The following is a 22,660-nucleotide window of genomic DNA, read 5'->3' on the forward strand; positions in this document are numbered from 1 at the left end:
CCAGGACACTTCTCCTCTGTATGCCCTGAAAGAATACAAAATATGGAAGAAGCAAACAAGAATGAAACAGGGGAAGCAGATACAACTCTTTTCATGCACGAAGTTGTATTCTTAAACGAAGGGAAACTAATACCAAAGAACTACGAATCAAAGGATGGAGAAGAAGGAATCTGGTATTTAAATAATGGAGCCAGCAATCACATGACTGGTAAGAAACACTACTTTTCTGAACTCAATGAGAAAATCAAAGGACAAGTGAAGTTTGGGGATGGATCTTCTGTAGAAATTGAAGGGAATGGATCAATTATATTTCATGACAAGACTGGAGAACAGAAGCTTGTCACAAACATCTACTTCATCCCAAACTTACAAAGCAACATTCTAAGTTTAGGACAAGCTACAGAAGTTGGATGTGATGTTAGAATGCGACAAGATTATCTAACAGTTCATGACCCAAGTGGAAGACTTTTAGTTAGAGTCTCCCGCTCACAGAATAGACTCTACAAGATAAGTCTCATGATTGGAAGGCCATTGTGTCTGAATATGAGACTGGAAGATCAGACATGGAAGTGGCACGCAAGGTTAGGACACATAAGTTTCAGAACCTTAAAAACTATGTCTCAGAACAAGATGGTTTGAGGGCTACCACAGATAAACGATGAATCAAAGATCTGTGAATCATGTTTAGTTGGGAAACAAACGCGTAAAGGTTTTCCAAAAGCAACAACATTCAGAGCCTCAAAGCCATTAGAGCTTCTTCATGCTGATTTATGTGGTCCTATTGCACCATATACACCACAATAAAACGGAGTGGTGGAGAGGAGAAACAGGACTCTAATGGAGATGACAAGAAGTTCTTTAAAGGCTATGTAGGTACCTAATTACCTATGGGGAGAAGCTGTACGACACTCCACATACCTAATAAACAGGATACCTACGAAAGCTCTGAAAGACATGACTCCATATGAAAGTTTGCGAAAGAGAAAACCAAACATAGATCATTTAAGAGTGTTTGGTTGCAAAGCATACACAAAAGTTGATTCTGCAACTCTTAAGAAACTGGATGATCGATCTCAGACTCTTGTGCATCTAGGAATTGAGCCTGGATCCAAAGCTTACAGATTATTCAATCCAACAACGAAAGGAGTAATAGTGAGTCGAGATGTGGTATTCGATGAAAAAGCAAACTGGAACTGGAAAGAAACTAATGATGGACCAAGTAGGGATCCAGGAATGTTTCACATGAGATGGGGTCAAATAATTGATGAAGGCGAAGGACCCATAATCATCAATACCAATGGAAACAATGATGTTAATCAAGAAGAAGAAGAGAATAATGAAAACACTGAGAATAACGAAGAAGTAGAAGAAGAAGAAGAAGAGATCGATGAAATAACTCAAACCATTCCACTGCGAAAATCAACAAGACAGATACAAAAGCCACGGTATCTGGAGGATTATGTTCTTCAAGCTGCAGAAGAATGTGAGATTATGCTACTTTCTGTTAATGATGAACCAAGGAATTTTCAGGAAGCAAAGGTCTCGACTAAATGGACACAAGCATGTAGAGAAGAAATTATTTCAATCAACATAAACAAGACATGGTTTCTAGTTGATAAGCCAGGTGGGGTAAAAGTGATTGGCCTCAAGTGGATCTTCAAGGTTAAAAGAAATGCTGATGGAACTATTAACAAATATAAGGCAAGACTTGTAGCTAAGGGATACGTTCAAGAATCAGGCATAGACTTTGATGAATTTTTCGCAACAGTTGCTAGACTAGAGACAATTCGTCTCTTAATAGCAGAAGCTGCATCAAACTCATGGGAAATTCACCACTTAGACGTTAAGACAGCATTCTTACATGGTGAATTGCGAGAAGATGTGTATGTTGAACAACCAGAAGGTTTTCAAGTAAAAGGACAAGAGCATAAGGTTTATAAGTTATCAAAAGCTCTATATTCTAAGACAAGCTCCTCGAGCCTAGAATACAAAGTTAGATCAAATCTTAAGAGAAATCAGATTTGTTAAGTGCTCTAAAGAAACATCAGTATACAAGAGAGAAGAAAAGGGAACGCTTCTTGTGATTGCAGTCTATGTAGATGATCTATTTTTGACTGGAAACTTCCTTAAGGTGATCAACGAGTTCAAGAGAGAAATGTCATCAAAGTTTGAGATATAAGACCTCGGAAAACTCACTTATTACCTTGGCATAGAAGTCCATCAAGGAGTAGATGGGGTTCAGATTAAACAAGAATCTTATGCAAGGAGAATTATTAAAGAAGCAGGATTTGAAACTTGTAATCCAACTAAGATACCAATGGAGTTTGGACTTAAAGTTTCAAAGGCACAAGAAGAACCTGAGATTGATCGAACAAGTTATAGAAGAAATGTTGGATGCCTAAGATACTTATTACACACAAGACCAGTTTGGCTTTCTTTGTGGGAGTAGCAAGCCGTTATATGCAGAGTCCACGCAAGTCTCATGGTGATGTAATAAAGCAGATATTGAGATATCTAAGAGGAACAATCAGCTGTGGATTGAAGTATGGTCGAGGAGGATCAAAAGGAATTGTTGGGTATAGTGACAGCAGTCATAATATTGACCAAGATGATGGAAAAGGTACAAATGGTCATATATTTTATCTAGGAGAAGCACCTATTACATGGTGTTCACAGAATCAAGACACTGTAGCCCTCTCATCCTGTGAAGCTGAGTTTATGGCCGCAACATAAGCCGCTAAACAATCAATATTTCTTCAAGAACTGTTGGGTGAAATCAAAGGAAGAGAACCTGGAAAAGTTCTCATCAAGATTGATAATAAGTCTGCAATTGCACTCACTAAAAATCCAGTGTTTCATGGGAATACGAAACACATTCACAAAAGGTATCATTTCATACGAGAATGCATCGAGAAGGAGGTCATTAACATAGAACACATACCTGGAACTGAGCAGAAAGCAGATATATTGACAAAGGCATTAGATCGGATCAAGTTTGAAGAAATGAGACAATTGATTGGAGTACAAGATATGTCACGGGTAAGGTTGAAGCTTAACGGGGAGAATGTTGGTTAAACTTCAACATAGAAGTCATTAACAAGCTGGTTAGGACAAGATTAGGAAATTGATGTAATCCTAAGGGAATTAGAAGTCATCTAGTTCTAAGAAAAGGAAAGACATGTAATAAGTTAATAGGACTAGGAAAAGGAATTCATAGTTCTATATATATATGATCACCAAAGTTGTGGTTGATCATATGAGCAAGATTAGAGCTTCTGTTTAGTTTTGAGAGATTTTCTAAACATCAATAAAGAGAGTTGTCTTTATATAAGCTAAGTTTCATCTTGCAGTTGCCATTAGCAACCATGTTTATATATATAACTACCCTTTTCTTCTTTAATCCAGCTTCCGTTAACTGATCAACTCTTGATTTTTTCGTTTCTAACACGACACTACAATCTTCTCAAAAGATTTACATTGTTCAAGGTATGCACTATCCTTTTTTCTCTTGTAAAGACTTTGACATGCACTGTATAATTCAAAGAAACGTTAGTTATACCTCTAGTTAGTTGTTTTTTCCTCTATTAATCTCCCTGGTATTAGTATACATGCAGATATCCCTTTATTAGATACTTGTATATATATTCATGTCTCTTCTTTTGGTTACTTCATGCACAGAATGGCTTCACCAAAAGAAACCAACGATTCCAAGAATCATTCAAAGAGCGTTGGTCCTGTACGTCACACAACCATGATTCTTGGCGGTGCATGTGTTCCTTACACTCTCATTCGTCGTGCAGCAGCAAGGGACTTTCCCAACACCCTTTTGAATGCCACCGGTACGTCCAATGCCGATCTCCCCACTCGTGCTGCAGCCAAGGAGACGGGAGCTGCACCACACATAATAATTATCAGTGATGATGAGACTAATGGTGACAACGCCCATGCTGACAGCGTTTATTCGTCACCCAGCTATTCACTGCCTCCATTTCTTTGTCGTCTTCAATACGATGAGTAGTCTCCTTGTTTCTTCTATATAGATCCTTGTCGTCTTTAATACGACGAGCAGTATCCTTGTTTCTTCTATAGAACATGACCGCTCTTAATTGTTTTTAATAGAAAAATTTCTGGATTCAACCGATAATCTACCATTGGATTCGAGAAAAATAACTTATCTGTATGCAGGTAGCTCCGGTATTCAACGAGGCACCCTAGTCGCCATTGCTAACAGTGACGCGGAAAAAATGACGTGTCTTCTATTGTTCGACTTCCTTAACCATGTTGGTTTTAATTGCATGTAGGCGTCAATTTAGACGCCCCCAATATTTGTAGAGATACTCTCAAATTGCAAAGACTCCCCCAGGTGAGGCGGGAAATGAATCCACTATATCCAATCCTCAATTTCCGGATGGCTATGAACTTAAGATAAGGTGTTTTTTCCGTTTCCATATCTTTTCTCGTCATTTCAGCTACGCCAACGATCATCAAGAATTTCGTCCCGTCTGCGTGGGTTGTCTCGTTCTCGATGATGGTTTGTACTTTCACTTTCAGAATGTGGGATAGCTTCTTCTTCAAGCTCCTTTTTTTCTCCAATGCGATTTTGAGCCGCTTTTTTTTTTCTTTATAGCTCTTGCAAATGCTCACATACTGTCAAGTCAATAGGAACCTCTTGTGGATTGTTAACTTGTAAAACAGGTGGGACATCAGCTTGCACAGCCGGTGGATCGTTAACTCGAGTACGCACACCTCTGTTATCAATGTCTTCTTGACGACGCTCCTGGATGCTCGGGTGATGACCTTGAAACTCTCCTTGATGATGGAGTTTTCTGTTAGTGGTTGGGGGTGGTGATCTATGTGTCAAAACATTGTTCCCCCTGAATCTTGGATTGGATCTCTCCGAACGAGAACGAGATGACGTTGATGAAACTGACGCTTCCATCCCGTCACTTTCGTCTTGGTTCACTTGGACGACAGCGCTCCTCAGATTTTGATTATTTACTTGCTAACTCGAAGGATTTCCGGTAGGTGCATCAATGTCCATTCCTAAAGTATTCATCTCTATTCTTTCTTTGTTAACCTTGGTTTTAACAACTTTTTCGGAACTTTCAGCAACTTTTTTGGATCTTTGTCAACTTTCTGAAGACGTTCAGAAACCTTCTTCAACTTTCAGGATCGTTCAGAACTTTCAGCAACTTTCTGGATCGCAACGTTCTGGTTTTCAGCAACCTTTTGGATCATTCAGAACTTTCAACAACTTTCTGGATCGCAACGTTCAGACTTTCTGCAACTTTCAAAACTCTCAGCAACTTTCTGGATCTCCACGTTCAGACTTTATGCAACTTTATGGATCACAACGTTGAGACTTTCTGCAACTTTCTGAAAAGTTCAGAAACTTTCTACAACTCTTTGAGAAAGTTCAGAAATGTTCTGCAACTTTTTGGTCACAATGATTTTGAAACCCTAGTTTCAATAATCGTTTGGGAACAATTTCTTTCTCTCGGAGAACATGATCTTTTCTCGTAGGCCCCTTAGTCGGCGCCAAAAGATGTTAGTGCAAAAATATTTACCCCAACACTCCTCAAGATGTGTATATATGGATTGAATCTACGCCGTAGATCCACGTCCTCCAAAAATTGTTGATGAAAACTGTGATTGATGTTGAAAAGGTGGGGGTACCTGCAAAGACACTCCGATGCTAAAGTCAGAGGGAGTTCTTAAGCAGGTGAGTTGTGGAGAAAAGTAATAGAAATTATGTACCTTTTGAGATGGATTTTAGCCTCTATTTATAGGCATAAAACCCTAATTGTGTTCCATAATAACCCTAAATTTCTAGTTATCCAGAATAACCATCAAAATTTGTACTTATCCTTGAAAATCCATATCTATCTTGAAATATCCTTTTATATCTTGACAAGATTTGAGTCTATCTTGGATAATCCATATTATCTTCCCAAGATTTGTGTATGTCCCCACAACATTTGTATTTATCTTGAAAGATTCGTATCTATCTCTTTAAGATTTGTAATTATCTTGGAAGATCCTTTTCCATCTTCCAAGATTTGTGTCTATCTCAAAATGACTTCCACAATAAGTCATTTGGACTTATACAATAAGCTAGACCTGGCTTCCTCAATAATCCATGTGGGTTTCCATAATAAACCCACAATCTGGTTTCCATAATAAACCTCCGGACTTCCACAATAATTTCTGGCCTGACTTCCACAATAATCCATGTGGGTCTCCACAATAAACCCACGGTCTGGTTTCCATAATAAACCTCCGGACTTCCACAATAAGTCCGGCCTGGCTTCCAAAATAAGTCATGTGGGTCTCCACAATAAACCCACAGTCTGGTTTCCATAATAAACCTTCAGACTTCCAAAATAAGTCCAGCCTGGCTTCCACAATAAGCCTTGTGGGTCTCCACAATAAACCCACAGTCTGGTTTCCATAATAAACCTCCGGACTTCCACAATAAGTCCGGCCTGGCTTCCACAATAAGCCATGTGGGTCTCCACAATAAACCCACAGTCTGGTTTCCACAATAAACCTCCAGAATTCCTTAATAAGTCCCGCCTGGCTTCCTCAATAAGCCCTGTGGGTTTCCACAATAAACCCACAGTCTGACGTTATTAAATAGCTTGTGCGGAACGCACGTACACTATTTGAATTGGGTACAAACATCACCCCCTCTTAACTCTCAACTTGTTGAGGAGTTAAGAAGAATAAGACTACACGCGACGGCGGTATGTACATAACCTGCACGAATGAATCATGGCACATTATAGTGCACATCCGGCATGATTTCTCCTGCAAAATATGCTCATGTTAATTTACCATTCTTAAATAACGTAATACGTACCTGTAATCTCTCTCCCTTAGCTTGCCAGATCCATATCCGTCCTGCTGGGCTTTATACGGAATTCCAACAGTAATTTGGTATTATAAGCCCAAAAACTGAATTCATAAGAACTATGATTTTGGGCATACTGAAATATTATTAGGCATACTGAATAAAGACAAAAAAGGATGTGAAATAACAAAATCAGAAATCCCCTTCACCAAATTTTTTTGTAATGGCAAATGTACCCTTTACGTATTAGTATTAGTAATCTGGATTAGTGATTAAGATAATTTTAAGTATTATAAAGGTTTGTTAAGATGAAAAAATTTGGGGAAAAAATCAAAGTTTTTATTGAGAAGGAGAGAAGGTGAAGGAGAAAGTGAGAAAAATTTTCTTCTTGATTCAATGGAGGATGAGGAGAGGTCATTATTTATCTAAAAAACCTAGGAAAATACATATCAACTACAACAATGATCCAGAAATGGCTGATTTCTTAGATTATGAGAATGATTTTACACAAACTCAAACTCAAGATGATGATTTTTATGAGCCAAATCCAGATGATGAATACATAAATGAGGAACCCAATGCTTCTAACACACATGTACACTTCTATTTTATATTTAATCTCACTTTTGTAGCTTGAAATAATCAAAAAATTGTATTTTTCATCATGGTTCGGCGAACCAGGACTATGTTCGGCTTGAAAATATAAGCCGAACCCACTAAATTGATGAACAGTTCGGCTAGCTGAATTTGTTAACGTTATACGTCGAACCTTCATTTTCCAACTTCCAACCTATTTGAAAGATCCTAGTTCGGCTTATATTAAAGTCTAATAACAAGCCGAACTTATTCCTGAGAGTTAGGTTCGGTTCTCACTCTAAATATCGTATCAGCCGAACTATATATTTTTCCAACTTCGGCTCATATTCAAAAAATCACATCAGCCGAACATGATACTGATTTTCCATCAAACACTTAAGTTCATACACATTTAGGAGTTGTTCTAGGATTTTTATTACATATGTTTTATATTGTGTAGCCTTTTCATAGGATGAACCAAACAAAAAAGGTGGAAATTACTAAAAGTGTTAAGAAAGTGAAGTCTAATGATGGAGAATACCAAGGTACATATTAAACTCATTAAAATCAATTAGATATTATCTTCAACTTCAAGAGAATGAAAAGACAAACACAATGCAAAAAGAATGAGGTCATTCCGACATCGGACGAAAACGTTATGGCCAAAACAAGATCGAAAAACTTGAGTGTGTAAAGAGAAGGTTCGGCTGATAACTTAACAACACGATCTAGCCGAACCTAGAGCCTGCAAATCAATATTTTCGAAGTGTTTACAGAGAGAGGTTCGGCTTGAAAGTGATCTAATCGAGTCAGCCGAACCTGACAACCACCTGAGGTAAATTTCACTTCTCAGGTTCGGCCGGGAAGGTTTGCAAGGTATTAGCCGAACCTGACACTGTTCTGGGACGTATTCAATATACATTTTGGGATTCGGCTAAAAATTGACATTTACGGTTTAGTCGAACTGTTCATAGACACTTTCAGGGTGAATTTTCAAGAACAGTTCGGCTCAAAACTCAACTCAATTATCAGCCGAACCCGCTACTATAACCTTCAAAAATCCTAAGTTTTTAGCAATTTAACCCATTCAATCCATGAAAAACAACAAATAAAAGATTGGGTTTGTAGGGAATACCTTCTTATCCTCATTTCAATATTTGGAGCTTCAAATGGTTGAATTTCCGATTCAATTTCTGGTTCAATTATAGTTTTTACACTTTCATCTTCAATTGGTTCTTCTTCTTTAATTCATGGATTGGAAGAGGATTTAGAATACCTGACGTTTGCTTTTTTCTTTGTACGATCCATTATATAGTTCAATTTAACCGATGATCGAATTTTCACGAATCGATAATTAATTACAGTGATGAAAAAAAATATTCTGAGAGAAAAGGAAGGTGGTTTGTTTGGAGGAAAAAGAAGAGATATTTAGGATAGTTTATTTTTTTATTTTAGGTTCAAGGATATATAGGTAATTGAACTACCCAATAGACAACCCTTATAAGGTCACCTAGGATGTAAAAACTATTTTGTATGCTTTGAATGTTTTTGATATGCCTAAAATCATAGTTCATTTATGAATCAAAACTACGTAGCCCATGTTTGTTCGTGACCTTAACATGTGCATTCACCTCTCTTTTTGTGACTAAATCGAGGAAATGTTAATTCCTTCCTTTTGTGGCCACATGAAATGATGTCAGTCCTTTCCAACTGGTACGTACACCGTCACGTCTCGACTTTGGAACATTTGGTTAACGCATACGTCACCGTTCGTCCCTCATAGTATAGAAAAAACGCTTTTCATGGCGTGTCCAACCAGTGTTGATATCCACGGATGATAGTAACCCAACTACTCATGTAACTGTGAGTTTGACTCCGCTTAAAACTCCTAGCCTGTTCTATTTCCATGTACTATGTTCACCTGCTTGCAAGTGATCAAACTGGTACACTGCTAGCGTTTTCCAACTTCTACGCGTACTCCAGCTATGGTGTGTGTCATACCGTGTTCAATCAGCGACAATTCCCATAGCCGATAGAGATCCAATTCCCTTTCGAACTAAGAATTTGATTTCTATTGAAACTTCAATCTTACCGAACTCTTAGGCTTTATTGCTTGCATGTCACCGTTATTTTCCAATATAAATACGGATGAAAAACAATCGTGATATCACATCTGAAGCAAGGACTTTGCCGTGAGTGATCCCGTTGTTGCTCGTGGAATCGTCGAATCGGGCATGCCGCTTGCTGACAATCACTCCTACGACTCCTTGCTATTTTCAGGGGCTTTCCCTCCTTCAACGAACTGGACAACTTCGTTCAGAATCCATAGCCAACCTGGAATGGATCCAGGAGCTTGCATTGTAGAATTATCAGTATGACAACGCAAGGCTTAAAGATCATCATGGTGTTCTCGAGATTAAAAATGTTGAGGTTAATGAAGCTCTGGAAGTAATGCACGCCAATGATTCTTCCAATGATGAGGAAACATACGACGCTTCCTAACGATCGTGACGAGTAGTTGATATTTTAAAAATTATTTCGCCACTCTGTAGGGTTCTTTCGGATCTTGATCTCCCACTTTCAGCTTTTGTAAATGTGCTCTTGGCTGCACTATTTAGTGTTTTCTTTCGAACTGGCAAAGTCAGCTGATTTTCTTCTTGTTCTGTGTATTCCAAACAGCGGCATTACCTTCTCAAGGGCTGGTAGTTATCAAGGTATGAAACCTCAGTTCGTTCTCCCGTAATCGCACATTAACTTTTTTGCTTCTTCATTCTCTTAACGTCAATCACCCTAGTAAATTCACATACATCCCTTTACTGGGAATCTGTAGACGCTTTCTATCTTGTCCGTTAATGAAAGAACCATTGTTTCCTTGCGAAAACTCCTTCTCGAACTGTACTCCGTTTTACTGATGGAGATGCAAACGACATCACCTTGTTTCATTACTCAAGCAACCATGTTTATATATATAACTACCCTTTTCTTCTTTAATCCAGCTTCCGTTAACTGATCAACTCGTGATTTTTTTGTTTCTAACACAGCACTACAATCTTCTCAAAAGATTTACATTGTTCAAGGTATGAACTATCCTTCTTTCTCTTGTAATGACTTTGACATGCACTCTATTAACCTCCCTGGTTTTAGTATACATACAAATATCTCTTTATTAGATACTTGTATATATATTCATGTCTCTTCTTTTGGTTCCTTCATGCACAGAATGGCTTCACCAAAAGAAATCAACGATTCCAAGAATGATTCAAAGAGCATTGGTCCTGTACGTCACAACCATGATTCGTGGCGGTGCATGTGTTCCTTACACTCTCATTCGTCGTGCAGCAGCAAGGGACTTTCCCAACACCCTTTCGGATGCCACCGGTATGTCCAATGCCGATCTCCCCACTCGTGCTGCAGCCATGGAGACGGGAGCTGCACCACACATAATAATTATCAGTGATGATGAGGCTAATGGTGACAACGCTTATGCTGACAGCGTTCATTCGTCACCCAGCTATTCACTGCCTCCATGTCTTTGTCGTCTTTAATACGATGAGTAGTCTCCTTGTTTCTTCTATAATAGATCCTTGTCGTCTTTAATGCTACGAGCAGTCTCCTTGTTTCTTCTATAATAGAACATGACCGCTCTTAATTTGTTTTAATAGAAAAATTTCGGAGCCTTAATTTGATGTCTGGATTCAACCGATAATCTACCATTGATGTCTGGATTCAACCGATAATCTACCATTGGATTCGAGAAAAATAACTTATCTGTATGCAGGTAGCTCCGTTATTCAACGAGGCACCCTAGTCGCATTGCTAGCAATGACGCGGAAAAAGGACGTGTCTTCTATTGTTCGACTTCCTTAATCATGTTGGTTTTAATTGCACGTAGGCGTCACTTTAGCCGCCCCCAATATCTGTAGAAATACTCCCAAATTGCAAAGACGCCCCCAGATGAGGCGGGAAATGGATCCACTATATCTAATCCTCAATTGCCGGATGACTATGAGCTTAAGATAAGGTGTCTTCTTCGTTTCCATCTCTTTTCTCGTCATTTCAGCTACGCCAACGATCATCAAGAATTTTTTCCCATCTGTGTGGGTTCGTTCTCGATGATGGTTTGTACTTTCACTTACGGAATGTGGGATAACTGCTTCTTCAAGCTCCTTTTTTTTCTCCAATACGAATTTGAGACGTTTTTTTTATAGCTCTTGCAAACGCTCACATACTGTCAAGAAATAGGAACCTCTTGTGATTGTTAACTTGTGCAGCAGGTGGGACATTAGCTTGCACATCTTGTGGATCGTTAACTCGAGTACGCACACCTCGTTAGCAATATCCTTTTGACGACGCTCCTGGATGCTCGGGTGATGACCTTGAAACTCTCCTTGATGATGGAGTCTTCTGCTAGTGGTTGGGGGTGGTGATCTATGTGTCAAAACATTGTTCCCTCCGAATCTTGGAGTTGATCTCTCCGAAAGAGAACGAGATGACGTTGATGAAACTAACACTTCCATCCCGTCCCTTTCGTATTGTTTCACTTGGATGACAGCCCTCCTCAGAGTTTGATTATTTACTTGCTGACTCGAAGGATTCCGGTAGGTGCATCAACGTCCATTCCTAAAGTATTCATCTCTGTTCTTTCTTTGTTAACCTTGGTTTTAACAACTTTTCCGGAACTTCGGCAACTTTTTGGATCTTTCTCAACTTTCTGAAGACGTTCAGAAATCTTCTGCAACTTTCAGGATCGTTCAGAACTTTCAACAACTTTCTGGATCGCAACGTTATGGCTTTCTGCAACTTTTTGGATCGTTCAAAACTTTCAGCAACTTTCTGGATCGCAACGTTCAGACTTTCAAAACTCTCAGCAACTTTCCGGATCTTTACGTTCAGACTTTCTGCAACTTTATGGATCACAACGTTGAGACTTTCTGCAACTTTCTACAACTCTTTGAGAAAGTTCAGAAACGTTCTGCAACTTTTTGCTCACAATGATTTTGAAACCCTAGTTTCAATAATCGTTTGGGAAAAATTTCTTTCTCTCGGAGAACACGATCTTTTCTCGTAGTCCCCTTAGTCGGCGCTAAAAGATGTTGGTGCAAAAATATTTACCCCAAAACTCCTCAACATGTGTGCAGATGGATTGGATCTACGTCATAGATCCACTTCCTCCAAAAATTGTTGATGAAAACTGTGATTGATGCTGAAAGGTGGGGGGTACCTGCAAAGACACTCCGATGCTAAATTCAGAGGGAGTTCTTAAGCAGGTGAGCTGTGGAGAAAAGAAATAGAAATTGTGTACCTTTTGAGTTGGATTCTAGCCTCTATTTATAGGCATAAAACCCTAATTGGGTTCCATAATAACCCTAAATTTCTAGTTATCTAGAATAACCATCAAGATTTGTACTTATCCTTGAAGATCCATATCTATCTTGAAAGATCCTTGTATATCTTGACAAGATTTGAGTCTATCTTGGATGATCCATATTATCTTCCCAAGATTTGTGTATATCCCCACAACATTTGTATTTATCTTGAAACATTCATATTTATCTCTTCAAGATTTGTAATTATCTTGGAAGATCCTTGTCCATCTTCCAAGATTTGTGTCTATCTCAAAATGACTTCCACAATAAGTCATTTGGGCTTATACAATAAGATAGACCTGGCTTCCTCAATAAGCCCTGTGGGTCTCCACAATAAACCCACAGTCTGGTTTCCATAATAAACCTCCGGACTTCCACAATAAGTCCGACCTGGCTTCCACAATAAGCCATGTGGGTCTCCACAATAAACCCACAGTCTGGTTTCCATAATAAACCTCCGTACTTCCACAATAAGTCCGCTCTGGCTTCCACAATAAGCCCTGTGGGTCTCCACAATAATCCCACAGTCTGGTTTCCATAATAAACCTCCGTACTTCCACAATAAGTCCGTCCTGGCTTCCACAATAATCCCTGTGGGTCTCCACAATAAACCCACAGTCTGGTTTCCACAATAAACCTCCGAATTTCCTTAATAAGTCCGACCTGGCTTCCTCAATAAGCCATGTGGGTTTCCACAACAAACCCACAGTCTGACAATATTAAATAGCTTGTGTGGCATGCACGTACACTATTTGAATAGGATACAAACACCTAGTATATTAGATTTCTTCCAAACAAGTTACTCATAATATAACGACTTCTCATGTGGTGCGGTAACACAATCGTTCTATGTGGCATCGTGATTCTATGTACGTCGGGTTTCCAACTGAGCATCGTGATTCTATGTACGTCGGGTTTCCAACTGGGTACACTTCTACTTTCCTGTACCGGCGAGTAATCAAAGCATTTAGTAGTTTCCATCGGTAAATAAAATGGAAGGATGGGATATTTTTTAACGAGGAATAAATGATATGGGTTGGTGTTTAGATCTGTTGATATCTTCATAGATCTGGTGATATTTGATTTATTTTTCATCGAAGTAAATTCTTCACCGAAGTATAAGAAAAAGAATTAGATTCTTCACTGGATAGACTTGATTTGAATAAAATACAGGAGAAAAAAATTCTTTAACATCTCTCCTTGTTTTTAGCGCCAAATTGTGACTACTGAAAATCCAGTAGCACAACCAAATTTGATTTAATGGTGAAAACAAAATCAATGAAATGATAAATGAAATGTAAGAAGAATGGGGTGAGAGATATTGAATGTTGACACCATATTTAACGTGGTTCGGCATACTCAGGCCTATCTCCACGGGTTAATGATTTTATTATGTACATGAATATCCTCCATTAATGAGGATCTCTACTAGTGAAAGAGGTAAAACAGATGAAAAAGAGAGCAGCCCCTTTTTTTCTAACCTAATATCTTTCTTTATAAAGGAAAGAGGTACAAATCTAATTACTATAATATCCTTAGCTTAATAATTAAGCTAACAAAGAATAGTTGTAGTGTATGTTGATATAGAGTTGTATGTTGTTGATGCCTTAATCAAGTGCCACGTGTTGATGCTTATATTTTGTATCTACACCATCTGCAGTAAAAATCATCAACGCCTAGGTGATTTTGGGGAAAAAGCTAGACATTCCTTTAGAGAGAGAATAACTGAAAGAGGCAGAGACGCAGAAGAAATAAAGTTGGTTTTCGAGCTCATATTAGCGCGTGAGTGGGATGCAATGGTCAGAAAGGAGATAGGCGTTGTAAGAGAAGGAAGGCGTGGGATGTTGTGAGAATTGGATGGCTACACTAGGCACGAGCCTCCGGGTGTGGTCGCCAAATTTTGAGGGGTGAATGTGATTTTGGTTCTACCCGTCCTAGCCATAACACATCTTTTTTTTTTCTTTCTTTTTTTTTGATAAAAGCAAATATATTAAAACACTAAGCAAACCTTACCTCATTCATATTACAAACATTCTTTAAAAAGTCTTCTTTCCTACCTGTGTCCCAATACTTAGAATCTAGAGAAACGATACTAAACTTGTTTAAACGTTTCGCTATTCTACCCGCAACGAAGTTACAATCCCTCTTGATGTAATAAAAATAAGAAGAAGCAAAATAATTGTTAATGCTTAAAGCTTTTTGCAGAAAAGCTTTACATTTCCAATTGACTGCAAAATTTCTCCTCTTCGTTCCATTAATCACATTGAGGTTGTCATTTAAGAAGATGATGTTGTCTATTCCATTTTCTTTTTCCCATCTTGCAACTTCTCTGCATGCTCTGGTCTCAGCTTCTCCTAAATTAAGACATCTCCATGTTCCTCCTGTAAAGTTATAAATAGAACCATTATGATCAGTTAAAACCAAGGCATAGGCAAAAATTTTAGTTTTCTTATCGAAACATCAAACATGATGTAATTTGAGCCAAACAAGTTATGTACTTTGTGACAACGCCCATGCTGACAGCGTTCATTCGTCACCCAGCTATTCACTGCCTCCATGTCTTTGTCGTCTTTAATACGATGAGAAGTCTCCTTGTTTCTTCTATAATAGATCCTTGTCGTCTTTAATACGACGAGCAGTATCCTTGTTTCTTCTATAGAACATGACCGCTCTTAATTGTTTTTAATAAAAAAATTTCTGGATTCAACCGATAATCTACCATTGGATTCGAGAAAAATAACTTATTTGTATGCAGGTAGCTACGGTATTCAACGAGGCACCCTAGTCGCCATTGCTAGCAATGACGCGGAAAAATGATGTGTCTTCTATTGTTCGACTTCCTTAACCATGTTGGTTTTAATTGCATGTAGGCGTCACTTTAGCCGCCCCCAATATCTGTAGAGATACTCTCAAATTGCAAAGACTCCTCCAGGTGAGGCGGGAAATGAATCCACTATATCCAATCCTCGATTTCCGGATGGCTATGAACTTAAGATAAGGTGTTTTTTTCGTTTCCTTCTCTTTTCTCGTCATTTCAGCTGCGCCAACGATCATCAAGAATTTCGTCCCATCTGCGTGGGTTGTCTCGTTCTCGATGATGGTTTGTACTTTCACTTCCGGAATGTGGGATAGATGATTCTTCAAGCTCCTTTCTTTTCTCCAATGCGATTTTGAGCCGCTTTTTTTTTCTTCTTTATATCTCTTGCAAACGCTCACATACTGTCAAGTCAATAGGAACCTCTTGTGGATTGTTAACTTGTGCAGCAGGTGGGACATTATCTTGCACAGCCGGTGGATCGTTAACTCGAGTACGCACACCTCTGTTATCAATGTCTTCTTGACGACGCTCCTGGATGCTCGGGTGATGACCTTGAAACTCTCCTTGATGATGGAGTTTTCTGTTAGTGGTTGGGGGTGGTGATCTATGTGTCAAAACATTGTTCCCCCTGAATCTTGGATTGGATCTCTCCGAACGAGAACGAGATGACGTTGATGAAACTGACGCTTCCATCCCGTCACTTTCGTCTTGGTTCACTTGGACGACAGCGCTCCTCAGATTTTGATTATTTACTTGCTAACTCGAAGGATTTCCGGTAGGTGCATCAATGTCCATTCCTAAAGTATTCATCTCTATTCTTTCTTTGTTAACCTTGGTTTTAACAACTTTTTCGGAACTTTCAGCAACTTTTTTGGATCTTTGTCAACTTTCTGAAGACGTTCAGAAACCTTCTTCAACTTTCAGGATCGTTCAGAACTTTCAGCAACTTTCTGGATCGCAACGTTCTGGTTTTCTGCAACCTTTTGTATCATTCAGAACTTTCAGCAACTTTCTGGATCGCAACGTTCAGACTTTCTGCAACTTTCAAAACTCTCAGCAACTTTCTGGATCTCCACGTTCAGACTTTCTGCAACTTTATGGATCACAACGTTGAGACTTTCTGCAACTTTCTGAAAAGTTCAGAAACTTTCTACAACTCTTTGAGAAAGTTCAGAAATGTTCTGCAACTTTTTGGTCACAATGATTTTGAAACCCTAGTTTCAATAATCGTTTGGGAACAATTTCTTTCTCTCGGAGAACATGATCTTTTCTCGTAGGCCCCTTAGTCGGCGCCAAAAGATGTTAGTGCAAGAATATTTACCCCAACACTCCTCAAGATGTGTATATATGGATTGAATCTACGCCCTAGATCCACGTCCTCCAAAAATTGTTGATGAAAACTGTGATTGATGTTGAAAAGGTGGGGGTACCTGCAAAGACACTCCGATGCTAAAGTCAGAGGGAGTTCTTAAGCAGGTGAGTTGTGGAGAAAAGGAATAGAAATTATGTACCTTTTGAGATGGATTTTAGCCTCTATTTATAGGCATAAAACCCTAATTGTGTTCCATAATAACCCTAAATTTCTAGTTATCCAGAATAACCATCAAAATTTGTACTTATCCTTGAAAATCCATATCTATCTTGAAATATCCTTTTATATCTTGACAAGATTTGAGTCTATCTTGGATAATCCATATTATCTTCCCAAGATTTGTGTATGTCCCCACAACATTTGTATTTATCTTGAAAGATTCGTATCTATCTCTTTAAGATTTGTAATTATCTTGGAAGATCCTTTTCCATCTTCCAAGATTTGTGTCTATCTCAAAATGACTTCCACAATAAGTCATTTGGACTTATACAATAAGCTAGACCTGGCTTCCTCAATAATCCATGTGGGTTTCCATAATAAACCCACAGTCTGGTTTCCATAATAAACCTCCGGACTTCCACAATAATTCTGGCCTGACTTCCACAATAATCCATGTGGGTCTCCACAATAAACCCACGGTCTGGTTTCCATAATAAACCTCCGGACTTCCACAATAAGTCCGGCCTGGCTTCCAAAATAAGTCATGTGGGTCTCCACAATAAACCCACAGTCTGGTTTCCATAATAAACCTTCAGACTTCCAAAATAAGTCCAGCCTGGCTTCCACAATAAGCCTTGTGGGTCTCCACAATAAACCCACAGTCTGGCTTCCATAATAAACCTCCGGACTTCCACAATAAGTCCGGCCTGGCTTCCACAATAAGCCATGTGGGTCTCCACAATAAACCCACAGTCTGGTTTCCACAATAAACCTCCAGAATTCCTTAATAAGTCCGGCCTGGCTTCTTCAATAAGCCCTGTGGGTTTCCACAATAAACCCACAGTCTGACGTTATTAAATAGCTTGTGCGGAACGCACGTACACTATTTGAATTGGGTACAAACATCACCCCCTCTTAACTCTCAACTTGTTGAGGAGTTAAGAAGAATAAGACTACACTCGACGGCGGTATGTACATAACCTGCACGAATGAATCATGGCACATTATAGTGCACATCCGGCATGATTTCTCCTGCAAAATATGCTCATGTTAATTTACCATTCTTAAATAACGTAATACGTACCTGTAATCTCTCTCCCTTAGCTTGCCAGATCCATATTCGTCCTGCTGGGCTTTATACGGAATTCCAACAGTAATTTGGTATTATAAGCCCAAAAACTGAATTCATAAGAACTATGATTTTGGGCATACTGAAATATTATTAGGCATACTGAATAAAGACAAAAAAGGATGTGAAATAACAAAATCAGAAATCCCCTTCACCAAATTTTTTTGTAATGGCAAATGTACCCTTTACGTATTAGTATTAGTAATCTGGATTAGTGATTAAGATAATTTTAAGTATTATAAAGGTTTGTTAAGATGAAAAAATTTGGGGAAAAAATCAAAGTTTTTATTGAGAAGGAGAGAAGGTGAAGGAGAAAGTGAGAAAAATTTTCTTCTTGATTCAATGGAGGATGAGGAGAGGTCATTCTTTATCTAAAAAACCTAGGAAAATACATATCAACTACAACAATGATCCAGAAATGGCTGATTTCTTAGATTATGAGAATGATTTTACACAAACTCAAACTCAAGATGATGATTTTTATGAGCCAAATCCAGATGATGAATACATAAATGAGGAACCCAATGCTTCTAACACACATGTACACTTCTATTTTATATTTAATCTCACTTTTGTAGCTTGAAATAATCAAAAAATTGTATTTTTCATCATGGTTCGGCGAACCAGGACTATGTTCGGCTTGAAAATATAAGCCGAACCCACTAAATTGATGAACAGTTCGGCTAGCTGAATTTGTTAACGTTATACGCCGAACCTTCATTTTCCAACTTCTAACCTATTTGCAAGATCCTAGTTCGGCTTATATTAAAGTCTAATAACAAGCCGAACTTATTCCTAAGAGTTAGGTTCGGTTCTCACTCTAAATATCGTATCAGCCGAACTATATATTTTTCCAACTTCGGCTCATATTCAAAAAATCACATCAGCCGAACATGATACTGATTTTCCATCAAACACTTAAGTTCATACACATTTAGGAGTTGTTCTAGGATTTTTATTACATATGTTTTATATTGTGTAGCCTTTTCATAGGATGAACCAAACAAAAAAGGTGGAAATTACTAAAAGTGTTAAGAAAGTGAAGTCTAATGATGGAGAATACCAAGGTACATATTAAACTCATTAAAATCAATTAGATATTATCTTCAACTTCAAGAGAATGAAAAGACAAACACAATGCAAAAAGTATGAGGTCATTCCGACATCGGACGAAAACGTTATGGCCAAAACAAGATCGAAAAACTTGAGTGTGTAAAGAGAAGGTTCGGCTGATAACTTAACAACACGATCTAGCCGAACCTAGAGCCTGCAAATCAATATTTTCGAAGTGTTTACAGAGAGAGGTTCGGCTTGAAAGTGATCTAATCGAGTCAGCCGAACCTGACAACCACCTGAGGTAAATTTCACTTCTCAGGTTCGGCCGGGAAGGTTTGCAAGGTATTAGCCGAACCTGACACTGTTCTGGGACGTATTCAATATACATTTTGGGATTCGGCTAAAAATTGACATTTACGGTTTAGTCGAACTGTTCATAGACACTTTCAGGGTGAATTTTCAAGAACAGTTCGGCTCAAAACTCAACTCAATTATCAGCCGAACCCGCTACTATAACCTTCAAAAATCCTAAGTTTTTAGCAATTTAACCCATTCAATCCATGAAAAACAACAAATAAAAGATTGGGTTTGTAGGGAATACCTTCTTATCCTCATTTCAATATTTGGAGCTTCAAATGGTTGAATTTCCGATTCAATTTCTGGTTCAATTATAGTTTTTACACTTTCATCTTCAATTGGTTCTTCTTCTTTAATTCATGGATTGGAAGAGGATTTAGAATACCTGACGTTTGCTTTTTTCTTTGTACGATCCATTATATAGTTCAATTTAACCGATGATCGAATTTTCACGAATCGATAATTAATTACAGTGATGAAAAAAAATATTCTGAGAGAAAAGGAAGGTGGTTTGTTTGGAGGAAAAAGAAGAGATATTTAGGATAGTTTATTTTTTTATTTTAGGTTCAAGGATATATAGGTAATTGAACTACCCAATAGACAACCCTTATAAGGTCACCTAGGATGTAAAAACTATTTTGTATGCTTTGAATGTTTTTGATATGCCTAAAATCATAGTTCATTTATGAATCAAAACTACGTAGCCCATGTTTGTTCGTGACCTTAACATGTGCATTCACCTCTCTTTTTGTGACTAAATCGAGGAAATGTTAATTCCTTCCTTTTGTGGCCACATGAAATGATGTCAGTCCTTTCCAACTGGTACGTACACCGTCACGTCTCGACTTTGGAACATTTGGTTAACGCATACGTCACCGTTCGTCCCTCATAGTATAGAAAAAACGCTTTTCATGGCGTGTCCAACCAGTGTTGATATCCACGGATGATAGTAACCCAACTACTCATGTAACTGTGAGTTTGACTCCGCTTAAAACTCCTAGCCTGTCTTTCTATTTCCATGTACTATGTTCACCTGCTTGCAAGTGATCAAACTGGTACACTGCTAGCGTTTTCCAACTTCTACGCGTACTCCAGCTATGGTGTGTGTCATACCGTGTTCAATCAGCGACAATTCCCATAGCCGATAGAGATCCAATTCCCTTTCGAACTAAGAATTTGATTTCTATTGAAACTTCAATCTTACCGAACTCTTAGGCTTTATTGCTTGCATGTCACCGTTATTTTCCAATATAAATACGGATGAAAAACAATCGTGATATCACATCTGAAGCAAGGACTTTGCCGTGAGTGATCCCGTTGTTGCTCGTGGAATCGTCGAATCGGGCATGCCGCTTGCTGACAATCACTCCTACGACTCCTTGCTATTTTCAGGGGCTTTCCCTCCTTCAACGAACTGGACAACTTCGTTCAGAATCCATAGCCAACCTGGAATGGATCCAGGAGCTTGCATTGTAGAATTATCAGTATGACAACGCAAGGCTTAAAGATCATCATGGTGTTCTCGAGATTAAAAATGTTGAGGTTAATGAAGCTCTGGAAGTAATGCACGCCAATGATTCTTCCAATGATGAGGAAACATACGACGCTTCCTAACGATCGTGACGAGTAGTTGATATTTTAAAAATTATTTCGCCACTCTGTAGGGTTCTTTAGGATCTTGATCTCCCACTTTCAGCTTTTGTAAATGTGCTCTTGGCTGCACTATTTAGTGTTTTCTTTCGAACTGGCAAAGTCAGCTGATTTTCTTCTTGTTCTGTGTATTCCAAACAGCGGCATTACCTTCTCAAGGGCTGGTAGTTATCAAGGTATGAAACCTCAGTTCGTTCTCCCGTAATCGCACATTAACTTTTTTGCTTCTTCATTCTCTTAACGTCAATCACCCTAGTAAATTCACATACATCCCTTTACTGGGAATCTGTAGACGCTTTCTATCTTGTCCGTTAATGAAAGAACCATTGTTTCCTTGCGAAAACTCCTTCTCGAACTGTACTCCGTTTTACTGATGGAGATGCAAACGACATCACCTTGTTTCATTACTCAAGCAACCATGTTTATATATATAACTACCCTTTTCTTCTTTAATCCAGCTTCCGTTAACTGATCAACTCGTGATTTTTTTGTTTCTAACACAGCACTACAATCTTCTCAAAAGATTTACATTGTTCAAGGTATGAACTATCCTTCTTTCTCTTGTAATGACTTTGACATGCACTCTATTAACCTCCCTGGTTTTAGTATACATACAAATATCTCTTTATTAGATACTTGTATATATATTCATGTCTCTTCTTTTGGTTCCTTCATGCACAGAATGGCTTCACCAAAAGAAATCAACGATTCCAAGAATGATTCAAAGAGCATTGGTCCTGTACGTCACACAACCATGATTCGTGGCGGTGCATGTGTTCCTTACACTCTCATTCGTCGTGCAGCAGCAAGGGACTTTCCCAACACCCTTTCGGATGCCACCGGTATGTCCAATGCCGATCTCCCCACTCGTGCTGCAGCCATGGAGACGGGAGCTGCACCACACATAATAATTATCAGTGATGATGAGGCTAATGGTGACAACGCTTATGCTGACAGCGTTCATTCGTCACCCAGCTATTCACTGCCTCCATGTCTTTGTCGTCTTTAATACGATGAGTAGTCTCCTTGTTTCTTCTATAATAGATCCTTGTCGTCTTTAATGCTACGAGCAGTCTCCTTGTTTCTTCTATAATAGAACATGACCGCTCTTAATTTGTTTTAATAGAAAAATTTCGGAGCCTTAATTTGATGTCTGGATTCAACCGATAATCTACCATTGATGTCTGGATTCAACCGATAATCTACCATTGGATTCGAGAAAAATAACTTATCTGTATGCAGGTAGCTCCGTTATTCAACGAGGCACCCTAGTCGCATTGCTAGCAATGACGCGGAAAAAGGACGTGTCTTCTATTGTTCGACT

The 22,660-nt window shown here is 38.6% G+C and overlaps 2 long non-coding RNA genes across 2 annotated transcripts; both read left to right on the forward strand.

The window, feature by feature from the left end:
- The first annotated feature begins 9,799 nt into the window (after positions 1 to 9,799).
- LOC113354583 lies at positions 9,800 to 10,689 on the forward strand. Its single transcript, XR_003361967.1, has 4 exons — positions 9,800 to 9,977; positions 10,109 to 10,143; positions 10,471 to 10,506; positions 10,649 to 10,689. It is a non-coding gene; the product is annotated as an uncharacterized LOC113354583 (long non-coding RNA).
- Positions 10,690 to 21,168: 10,479 nt separating this feature from the next.
- Positions 21,169 to 22,134, forward strand: LOC113354576. Its single transcript, XR_003361962.1, has 4 exons — positions 21,169 to 21,346; positions 21,478 to 21,512; positions 21,840 to 21,875; positions 22,018 to 22,134. It is a non-coding gene; the product is annotated as an uncharacterized LOC113354576 (long non-coding RNA).
- The last annotated feature ends 526 nt before the right edge of the window (positions 22,135 to 22,660 follow it).

The sequence above is a fragment of the Papaver somniferum genome, chromosome 2 (assembly GCF_003573695.1).
Source record: "Papaver somniferum cultivar HN1 chromosome 2, ASM357369v1, whole genome shotgun sequence".
Lineage (NCBI taxonomy): Eukaryota > Viridiplantae > Streptophyta > Magnoliopsida > Ranunculales > Papaveraceae > Papaver > Papaver somniferum.